Source organism: Tupaia chinensis, unplaced genomic scaffold (genome assembly GCF_000334495.1).
Source record: "Tupaia chinensis unplaced genomic scaffold, TupChi_1.0 Scaffold143888_1, whole genome shotgun sequence".
Taxonomy (NCBI): domain Eukaryota; kingdom Metazoa; phylum Chordata; class Mammalia; order Scandentia; family Tupaiidae; genus Tupaia; species Tupaia belangeri.
This window is the reverse complement of record NW_006203739.1, coordinates 72,072-84,036: the sequence shown is the minus strand read 5'-3', so window position 1 is coordinate 84,036 and position 11,965 is coordinate 72,072.

Below are 11,965 nucleotides of genomic sequence, written 5' to 3'. Positions count from 1 at the left end.
TTTCCCTCTCTCAAACGCATACACTCTGTAGCAATTTTTTTTTTAATTTGCACTAAATAAACTCATGCTAACTTGTAATAACATGACTGAACAAGATCTAATTTGAGGCATCATGAAGAATAAGTCATTAATTTGAAAAGAACTATCAGAGTAGCATGAATTCTGCCAAAATTCAAGCAAGAACAAACATCAAATTTAGAGTGAAGCTTAGGTGGAAGAATGGTAAAATTATTGATGCTTTTTTTGTAAAGTTTATGAGGACAGTGCAGTTTATAAAGAAACTAGCAGTTTACAAATGGATGACTCATTTTAAAAGGGAACAAAACGATTGAGCCAGCAGGTAGTGTGGAGGTTAGAGTGGCTGGATCCCACATGGCCAGCATCACAATTCAAGTCCCTGTGAGTAAGCCACCTGCAGTAAATAAGTTCGAGCGGCCTCTTTCTTCCCTTTTTTCAGGTGGAAAATTTCCTCTTACTCCAAGGACTTCCCCATTAGGTCATGTCCCCTCCCACCGGGACCAGTCTGACCCTTTAGACCTTATTTCTGCCTGCCGAGGGTGCTCACAGTTGCCTTAGACCTAAGAGCCCAAATATCCAAGGGCTGATTCCTAAAATAAGAAAATATCGGAGGCATGTGGGGAGCTTTGAATGTGCCCTTCCCATGAAAATACCTCGGAGGCTGGGACCAGCAGTTGGCGTAACGGATATGTGGCAGAACTCCCATGAAGTCGACTGCAGTTCGAGTTCTAGACCTGGTGGCTTAAACTCATGCTGGGCGCATGTGCGTGCATGCCCCAGATCCCGAGAGGAGAATGGAGGAGAAGGGATTGCAGTGTGGCCATACCCCTGGGGGCTGATTTCTCGCTTTCTGTCTCTCTGTCTCTCTCTGTCTTTCTGGCGCGCTCACATGCCCTGTAGCAAAAACCTCTCCAATAAAATAAAATATTTGGGAAGTGCTGAATATGTCCTATCACATAATAAAAGTGAGAACCTGGTCTTGCAGTCAGACCGACCAGCAGCATTAGCAGGTGGAAATTACATGTCTCTCAACCCTGAAAACGTTAGATAGGGTCTTTTATACAAGTAAAAGGGTAATAATGCAGGTAAGTTGTTTTGAAAGAGTTTAGGTTAGGCAAAGATAACAGAACAAAGTGTTGTGGAAATAGAGAAAAGGACAAGATTGGATGAAAGTTCACAAGTAGAAGCTGTCTGAAGCAATGTATTGGCAATGACAGGCCACGCATGCAGGAATTTGATCAGCCTGGGGGTAACTGAAAACCTGGAATTATCTTGAGAAAGACTGTCTTGTTAAAATGAGCTATCAAGTCAAAAGGGAGTAACTGTAACTATTAAGCAGGCTGGTCAGCCACCTATTAGTTCTCTGGTCCAAATTAAAACAAATAAATACCGATCTCTTTTCTAGGCAAACTTCACCTTCACAAAAATCTAAGGAACTACCATTTTGATGGCATTAGGAAGTGAGCTTTTAAGGGGTGATCAGGTTGGGCCAGCTCAGTGGCCTGGTGATTACAGTAGCCAGATCCCACATGGCCAGCTAAGCAGTTTGAGTTCTAGACCTGGTAGCTCAACAAAACACACAAGACACATGCACATGCATGCCCAAAATCTCCAAAGGGAGAGACAAGAAGGATTGGGTGTGACCATTTCTTGTGGGGGTGCTCTCTCCTCTCTCTCTCTTTCTTTGGCGAGTGCATAGACCTTCTAACCAAAAGAAGACAAAAGAAGAAAAGGGTGGAGAAGAAACCAAATCATTAGGGCAGAGCCCTCTGAATGGAGTTAGTGTCCTTATAGAAGAGATCCCAGAGAGCTAGCTAGACCCTTCCATTGTGCAAGAGCACAGGAAGAAGGTGCCATCTATTAACCAAAAGCAGACCCTCACAGACACCAAACCTGCCAACACCTTGACCTTGGATTTCCTAGCCTCCATAACTGTGAGATAAATTTCTATTGTTTATCAATCCCACAGTCAATGGTATTTTGTTATAGCAGCCTGAACAGACTAAGATGCAAACATATCTCAGTTCTAAATTTTAGTAGTAGTCACAATGTTCTGGATATTTCCTCTGACCCTGCTGGGCAGATGTGTCCAGTAGATTCAAAGAAAAGCTCTGCAAGCCTGACTTTGAAGCAGCTGCTGGAACCAACTCCCTCTGGCATTCCAGGGAGAGTCAGGTAATGCCTAATTCCCACCTGTGCCATAGACATTGCAAGGCTTTAGGGAAACAAAAACTAGCTTGCTCTTTCCCACAAAAAGGTTGGGGACTCCTGGAGACACAACATTTCTTCTTCGTGTTTTTCCTGGATTCTCTGCTTCAATACGTTGAATGTTCTGCTGGAGAATTGTTTTCCTGAAGCCAGGAGACCACATAGGGATTTCTGCACAAGACAGGTACAGAGACAGCAGGAGAGTCATGTGGAAGAGAAAGACCACTGGAGCCCTTTAAGTCTTGATGGCAGTTGGTAGAAGAAGAGCAGCCATTCAGAGGCCTGACATAAATCAAGGAATTCCAACAGGTCAGGTGGAAAACCTGAATCTAGTGTCCTCTGCAGTTCTAAGCAGCATTCCTTTCAAGGCTGAATAACTTAAATATTCAACCTTCTTTCATTTGAGTATCTGAACAAAATTTATAATACCCAGATGGCATGAATTTTTATTGGGAAATGACTTTGGGGTATGAAGTTGCTATGCTCTAAATGTTTGTGTCACCCCAACATTTATATACTGAAACCCACAAGACAATGACATTAGAAAGCAGGGTCTTTGGGAACCAGCAGTTAGCGTAATGGCTATGTCGCTGGACTCCCACGTAGTCGACTGTGGTTCGCGTCCCGGACCCGGTGGCTTAAAACTCACGCCGGGCGCGTGTGCGTGCATGCCCAAGATCCCGAGAGGAGAATGGATTGCGGCATGACCATCCCCTCTGGGGGGGGATTTCTCGCTTTCTGTCTCTCTGCCTCTCTCTGTCTAGCGAGCACACGCGCCCTATAGCGAAAACCTCTCAAAAAAAAGAAAGAAAGAAAGAAAGAAAGCAGGGTCTTTGGAAGGCAGTTAGGTCATGAGGGCAAAGCCCTCATGAATAGTATCAGTGTCCTTAGAAAAGTGGCCCCAAAGCAGCCTTGCCCCATGTACCCTGTGAGGTCACAGCAACAAGGTGCCATCTGCGGAGCAGGAGGCTACCCTCACCAGGCACAGACCCTGTTGGCATCTTGACTGTGAACTTTTCAACCTCCACATTCCCATTGTTCAAAAGCCACCCTGTCTATGACATTTTCTTATGGCAACCCCAGTGGTAACACAGTAGTTTTGTTTTCTGTTTTCTTTTCCCTGTGCTTTGAATGAAGGGTTCATGCCCTTCCAGGAACAGTGCAGAAGGAGAGCTGTCTAGTGGAGCGAGGACACCCACTGAGGAATGGTAACAATCCTGCATCCAGTCTGCACAGTGGGTCCTCCTGCCACATGTTGCTTTCCCACCGCCGTAGCCCTCCACTGGTGGTGGTGTTTGTAAAGGTGTCTGTTCTCCTATTATTTCATTGCTGTGAACAGATAGCTATTAGAGTATGACTACTCACATAAGAGGGAGGTGAAGTAAAATATGTTCCCCCTTATTTTCTTCAGAAAGCAAATTTCTTACTCAGCAGTTAAAAAAAGTGTTGTCTTCTGAGCCCTGTTTTGTTTTGTTTTCAGTTTGTTGTAGGGTGCTGTGCACTTGCACTTGCTGGGGAGACATGGTAGAGGGGCAGGGGAATTGTGAGAAATCATCTCCTGGGGGATGGCCACACTAAAATCCCTTCTCCTCCATTCTCCTCTCAGGATTTTGGGCACGCAGGCACACACACACTCAGTATGATTTCCAAGCAACTGGATTCAGGACTCAGTCATGTAGTCAGCCATGTGGGTTCCAGTGCCTCAATATCCATGCCACCTGCTAACTCAATAATGTATTCTTTTAAAAAAATATTTTATTTATTATTAGTATTTTTTAATTTGACCAGAGAGAGAGAAAGGGAAAATGAGAAAGCAAGCCGCCAGGTCCAGGACTTGAATTGCAGTTGGCCATGTGGGAATTAAGTGCCTTAATCACCGTGTCACCTGCTGACCCCCATAACGACTTTTATCAGATGTATATATAACTCATATGGCATTTTTTAAATAAAAAAAATTATTTACTTAGAAGCATTCAGAATGTCATAGTTGCAACATTTTATGTTTTTTGTTGTTGTAGTTGCAATTACAGTATGGTATTTTAACAGAACAATTACTTCATATAAGCTGCATCAGAGACAACTGAAGATAAAAAAAAAAAAACAGCCATCCCCATATATAACTAATTTGTGCTGTACAACAAGAATCTGCTTTAAATTTCCATGCCAATTTACAACCCCCATACTGTACCAGGCAAGGTTAGTGGCTATTGAAAGGGACTGGGCTGAGACCAGCAGGTGGCGTGGTGGTTAAGGCGCTGGACACTCCCACATGGCTGACCAGGGTTCGAGTCCTGAATCTGGTGGCTTGCTTTCTCACTTCCTCTCTCTCTCACTCTCACCCTCTGTCTCTCTCTGGTCAAATTAAGAAATAAATGAATGAATAAATAAAAAAAAAAGGGACCGGGCTATCTAAAGACACATTTGGTAGTGCATTAACTATACAAAAAAAGACACTCTACAGTTTAAAAACAAATCTTACACAGCCTTACATTCCAATTTTTTTCTTTAAAAAGGAGTGAGTTGTGTACATGGAGGGGGTTAAATGTTTTATAGACAAGAAAAAATAAACTGCACTAGAACCAACTTATTCATCATCATCATCTTCATCTTCATCCTCTTCATCTTCATCTTCTTCCTTATCTTCTTCATCTTCCTTCTCCTCCTTCTTTTTCTTGCTCTTTTCAGCCTCGCCAACTCTCTTTTTTGCTGCATCAGGCTTTCCTTTAGCTCGGTATGCAGCAATATCCTTTTCATATTTTTCCTTCAGCTTAGCAGCCTTCTTTTCATAAGGCTGTTTACCATCTGTGGCAGTGTTATTCCACAACTCTCCCAGTTTCTTTGCAACATCACCAGTGGATAGCCCAGGATGTTCTCCTTTGATTTTTGGGCAATATTCAGAACAGAACAAGAAAAAGGCCAAAGGAGACCTCTTGGAGCATTGGGATCCTTTAGGAGGGATCTAGGTTTTCATTTCTCTTTCATAACGGGCCTTGTCCGCCTTTGCCATATCTTCGAACTTCCCTTTCTTTTTAGCAGACATGGTCTTCCACTTCTCTGAGCACTTCTTAGAAAACTGAGAAGGTGACTGAAGCATCTGGGTGCTTCTTTTTGTGCTCCTCCCAGCAAGTTTGCACAAAACGCACATGATTTGCCTCTCGGCTTCTTAGGATCTCCTTTGCCCATGTTTAGTTATCTTTCCTTCATGAGGCATAGAGTTGCCCAGTGCCTGTCCGGCTCTCACTTGCCCTGGTGCTATCTCTATGGAGCTCAGTGTACTGCAATGGCTGTGAGAACTCATATGGCTTTTTAATATAAATGTGAATAAATATGAATAGATATTCTCACTTTACTCTGCTTAAAACAAAAGACAGCATCAACCTAGACTTTTCTTTAATTTTTAGCATTATGTTTTATGCATCTTGCATACATCTTGAAGACTTTCCTGATTTCTTTTTAAAGTATATTTATATGTTTATTTCTTCCTTAAGGAGACAGAAACAGACAGAGACAGCACATCTAAAAGGGTTTGGACGCTGCAGTTCATGTCCAACATCAGCCAGCCCCAGATCACTGGTGCATATCTGTGCCTAGCAAACTCAGGGAGCTCCAGATTTGCACCTAGAATCTTCCCATGTGGGTGGGCCTTGGAGGACATCCTGTTTTACCTGTGTTTCACTGTCTGGCCTTTGATCCCCTCGCAGAGGTTAGTCTCTTATTCCCACTCCTTTGCCCTCACTGCACCATGTTTGTACCACCCTTACAGCTCTTGGCCTTTTGCACTGAGGTTGTTTATTGGTATGGCCATCTCCGCCCATCTATGGTGTTGAGAGCAGGAACACTACTGTTTGGAAACCTCAGGACCATGGACAGTGCCTAGTGTGCTGGAAATCCTCAATACGGATGACTGGCTGGCTGCAAATGCTTTTAGTCCCTTTTTCTGTCACTAACAAGTGAATACCTTACTGGGCATAAGGAATGGAACTTTAAAGCTAGTGTAGACATTGAACTCACCGCTTCTGAAAATATTCTTCCATCTCACTATCTCTCCAAGGAGAGAATAGGCTGATTGAAAATGAACCCCAGGAAAAAAAAGGAAAATGAACCCTGGACCAGCAAAAGGCATGGATGTTAAGGTGCTGGATCCTACATGCCTGACCGTGCAATTCAAGTCTCAGACCTGGAGGCTCAGAAAGCATGCTGGAGCATGTGCAAGCATGTTCAAAGGCCTGAGAGAAAAATGTGGGAGAAGGGATTACAACATGGCCATCCCCCTGGGGAAGCAGGAGGTGATTTTTCACTTTCCTTCTCTCTGTCTCTGGTGAGCACTTGCACCCTATGAGGAAAAAAAATTAAAAAACAAAAACACAACTTTATTTAACTCACAGTTTTGGCAGTCCAAACTCAAGAGGCTACATCTGGCGAGGGTCTTCTGGTAAGTGGGGGCTCTGCAGAATCCCAGGTTGATGCTGGGCATCATGGGTACAATAGAACAAAAGCAGAGTATGCGTCTGTGTCCATATCTCTGTCTCATTCCCTCCTCTTATACAATCCAGCAGGGGACTCCACCCTGATGACCTTAATCCTAATCATCTCCCAAAGGCCCCAGCTCTACTCTTTCTTTCACATTTTTGTTGTTATTGTTATGTTTTGTTTTTGTTTTTGTTTTGCATGCACTCACCAGAAAGAGAGAGTGGAAGAAGAGAAAGCTCACCCCATGGAGAACAGTCACCTTCTCCTCTATCTCTCTTTCTCCTTTTAGGATTTTGGGCACATACACACACACACACACACACACACATACACCCCAGGTATGTTTCTCAAGTTGCTGGGTTGGGACCAGCAGTTAGCGTAATGGCTATGTCGCTGGACTCCCATATAGTCAACCGCGGTTCGAGTCCTGGGCCCGGGGACTTAAACTCACTCCGGGCGCGTGTGCGTGCATGTCCAAGATCCTGAGAGGAGAATGGAGGAGAAGGGATTGTGATGTGGCCATCTCTCCTGGGGGGTGATTTCTCACTTTCTGTCTTTCTTGTCTTTCGGGCGAGCACACATGCCCTGTAGCAAAAACCTCTCAAAAAAAAAAAAGAAAAAAGTTGCTGGGTTCAAGTCTTGAACTGCAGTCATCATGTGGGATACAGCTGCCTTAACCAGCAGGCCATGGAGGCAGCATAAGGCCCCACCTCTTAATCTCAAAATTGGATGAAGTTGGGCCAGCAGATGGAGTAGTGGTTATATTTCTGGACTCCCACATGGCCGCACATAGTTTGAATCTCAGACCCAGTGGCTTGAAACTCATGCTGGGCGCATGTGTGTGTGTGTGTGTGTGTGTGTGTGTGCCCAAGATCCCAGGAGGATGAAAACAAGGGATCAGGACATGCCCATTCCCCCCTGGGGGGGTTGATTTCTCACTTTCCCTCTCACCGTCTCAGTCTCTCTCCAGTGAGCACTTGCACCCTAAGGCAAAAACCTCTAAAAGAAAAAAATGGATGAAGTTCCTACCCTCAACACTATTACAATGGCCAAGTTTCAACACCTGAATTTTTTTCTGGGGGCAGTGAACACATTAAACCACAGCAAGTGCATACATGGTTGAGTAAATGAATACATCCAAAGGCAATATTATGATTGGTAACTTCCAAAAATTATGGTCCTATGGAGAACGTGGGACAAATGTCAGTGTTAAGAACCAGTGTATATTGCTATACTTTAGTATTTAGCCTGGCTGTGTAGTCTGACTAAAAGAAAGATTCTAGACCAGGAACAGGCCACACTGAGCTCTGCTAAGTACTAGATAAGGTTCATGTTCAATGCAATTACCAGAAATAGGTCTTCCATCACATAAGCAAAAATTAAATTTATAACAAGATTTACAATAGAAACCTTAAAGCCATCCAATGATGTGGTGGTTAAGGCAGTTGGATCCCACATGACCAACTGCACAGTTCAAGTCCTATACCCAGTGGCTTGAAAAACACATTAGGCATGTATGTGTGCATTCCCAAAATCCCAAGAGGAGAATGGAGGAGGAGAGATTACTGCGTGGCCATCCCCCAAAGGAGTGCTTTCTCTCTTTTCCTCTCTCTCTTTTTCTCTGGCAAGTGAGTACATGTGCCCTATAGCAAAATTTAAAGAAAAATAAAATAAAGAAAGAAAGGGAATAAAAGCCTTAGACGGTAAAGTCTCATGAAGGATTGTAATAGGGTTAGTCCCTGAAAAACAGGAACTGCTGTAGGAATTCTCTTGAACATTGCCATTGAGCTCTAATAATTTTCTGCCTCTGATTAAGTTCTCAAAAATTCCCAGTGAAAACCTGAGAGGTTGGCAGCTGGCAGGTGGTGTGATGGTTAAGGGCACTGGACTCCCACATGGCCAACTGCAGTTTGAGTCCTAGACTGGCAGATTGCTTTTTCACTTTCCCTATATCTCCCTCACTCTGTCCCTCTGGTCAAATTAAAATATGTAAGTAAATAAATAAAGTTAAATAAAACAATTCTTTAGAAAAACAAAAACAAAACCCTGAGAGGTCAACAGCCTCTTTCCTGGGATTGTTCAGCCACAGCTGAGGGACAGGCTCATAACACAGGCATGGAATGTTTCCCAATGCTTTTGGAAAACATTATGTGCCTGGTAGCCATTGTAATTTTTGGCTCCTAAAGGTGCCAAGTGACAAGACAATGGGCTTCTGTCAGGTATGTAGGGTAGAATGACAAAGAAGCCACGGGAAAGTAGAATACAGGTTGGGGGGCAGTGAATCAGGACAGCAGGCAGAACTTCAGCCATCAAGACTTGGGCAATAGACCACAGGTAGACTGGCAGCTAAATGTGAGGTGGAAGTCATCTGAGCACTCCTGGCCCCAGGTCAAGATTGGCTCTGAGAACCTGAAGAGACTGAGCCTGCTCTTGGGAAATGAGTGGGCAGCAACTGAGGATGGATGCTTGGGCTGGAGATCCCAGCCTGGCACACGCCATTGTCCATTGCTAGATACAGAACTTGAAGCAGAACTCCCCCTGCATTTCTCTTGACTCACCTGCCAACTGACAGTGAATGACCAGCCCAGTCTGCCTTAAACCCCACAAAGTGTACCAATTGTGTACCAACCTGTGAGGGGATTTCAATGTGAGCTGAAAAATGGCATTAAGTATATGAGTTTCTTTTGGTGGAAAAAAAAAGAAAAAAGAAAGAAAAGAAAAGAAAAAAAGAAATGAGATCCATGCATATTTTCTTTCCTTTTCTTTTTTTTAAAATATTTTTGCTAGGGGCCAGCAGATGATGTGGTGGTTAAGGGAGCTGGGCTCCCAGATGACCAACTGCAGTTCAAGTCCCAGACCTGGTGGCTTGCTTTCTCACTTTCTCTTTCTCTCTCTGTCCCTCTCTGGATAAATTAAAATAAATAAATAAATATAGCTAAATAAAATAATTCTTAAAAGTAATTTTTGCCATAGGGTGCATACACTCATCTGAGAGAGACAGAGACAGAGAGCAAGAGGGAAAGTGAGAAATCACACACACCCCCCAAGGGAGATGGCCACACCACAGTCCCTTTTCCTTTATTCTCCTCTTGGGATTTTGGGCATGCATATATATGCACCCAGTGTGTTTTTTGAGTCACCAGGCCCAGGACTCTAACCTCAGAGTTACTCATGTGGGATTTAGTGCCTAAGCCACCATGCCACCACTGGCCTGAATTTTTTTCCCTAGGGCATGTGTGTGCTTGCCAGAGAGAAACAGGAAGGAAGAGGAGAAGAGAAAGCATTCTCCCAACGGGAAATGTCACATCACATCACAATCTCTTCTCTGTTTCTCCCTCCTTTCAGGATTTTGGGCATATGCACACATGCACCTGGTGCATTTTTCAAGCCACCAAGTCTAACTATGTATTCAGCCATGTGGGATCTAGTTCCCTTAATCATCAAGTCATGGACTGGACCTTTCCACAAACTTTTTGAAGTCCCCTCATATCTTACTGGAAAGTGTTTAATTTCTGTGATTTAAATTCTGTCCATTTCCCCAATTTTGTGTGCTACACACATGAACACCCTTATGTTGAGTGGGACTTTGTGTATGGTGGGTGGTGGAGGTCAAAAAATAAGAAATCTAGCAAGTGGTGTGGTGGTGAAGGCACTGGATTCCCACATGGCCATTCCTGGTGACCTGAAAATCATGCCCAGCACACGCATGTGTGCGTGCATGCCCAAAAATCCTGAGAGGAGACTGGAGAAGGGATTGTAGCCTGGTGATTGCCCTTGGGGTGACTTCTCACTTTCCCTCTCTCTGGTTCTCTTTGTCACTTGCTGGAAAGCTCACATGCCCTGTGGCAAAAACCTTAAAAAACAGAGCACAAGAGAGAAAAAAAAAGAAAAGAACCGAGCGAGATCCACATAAATTAATTAATTCATTAGAAGTAGAAACTATCATTTATGAAGTGTTTACTAGGTCCTAGACAATATTTTTAATACAGTTAATCTTTTAAACAGGTCTAGGAATGGGGTGCTGTTATTATCTCTGTTTTAGAGATGATAAAACTAAAGCCTAGAGAAAACACGAAATTACCCAAAGAGAAAGTACTGAAAATAGGACTTGAATTCAGTTTTGCCAACTTATTGCTTATTCCAAAAATACAAAAATCTTCCTAAAATAAAGTTAAAGGTTGGGGCCAGCAGGTGGCATGGTGGTTACGGTGCTGGGCTCCTACATGGTCAACTGCAGTTTGAGTCCTGGACCTGGTAGCTTGCTTTCTCACTTTCTCTCTGTCTCTATCTTTCTGTCTCTCTCTGGTCAAATTTAAAAAACAATGCGGGGCCAGCAGATGGCATAGCAGTTTTGTTGCTGGACTCCCATATGTACAACTGTGGTTTCAGTCCCACACCTGGTGGCTTGAAAATCACTCTGGGCCCATGTGCGTGCATACCCAAGATCCCAAGAGGACAATGGAGGAGAAGGAATTGCGGCATGGTCATCCCCCCAGGGGGTGATTTTTCACTGTCTCTGTCTTTAATTCTCTGGGGAGTGCACACGCGTAAGGCAAAAACCTCTAAAAATATATCATCTGCCAGGGTCCAGCCTCGGTGTGGGTGGGTTATCTCGACGACGGCGAAGGTGAACAGAAGACAGAGGCCTCGATGCCTTTCATGCACGTCCTATGTCGGACACCCCTCAGAGATCGCTCTCTAAGGAGTGACGACTGCTAGGAATCATCCGTGCGTTTTTATTGAAAACGTGTTACATGCAAGTAAAGGGAGAGGGGCTAGTGTTTCAATTAACAGCTCATAAAGTTTTTAACAATAAAGAACAAAGATTCTATTCAGGGTTGGATTAAAGGTGGGTCTAGTGCAATTCCTATTCAGGGGTGGATTAAGGGTGGGTCTAGTGCAGTTCCTCAATTGTAGGTGGGTCTCCATGGAATGCAGTTTCGGGAAAGCCGTTCCGGAAAGCAGATGCGGCGCAGGAGCCATCTTGTGATTACTGAGAATGGTGCTGAGAAAAGAAAATCTCAAGAATAGATATTAGTTCTTATGGATCTTAATAAAGAATGATACTTATACAGTTTTGTAGGGATCTAAAACTTAATTTGAGGAATCCTAATATATTTATCTATTTCACTTGGAGAGGGCAGAGGTGTCCTGGGCCAGTTTTGGCCTAATCCTATTTTACATAAAGGAAGGAAGAATTTAAGGGCCTTCCAAAGGTCAAGATTACTTCTGCCTAGAAAGAACTTCAGCCCACCCTCTATTGTGACCA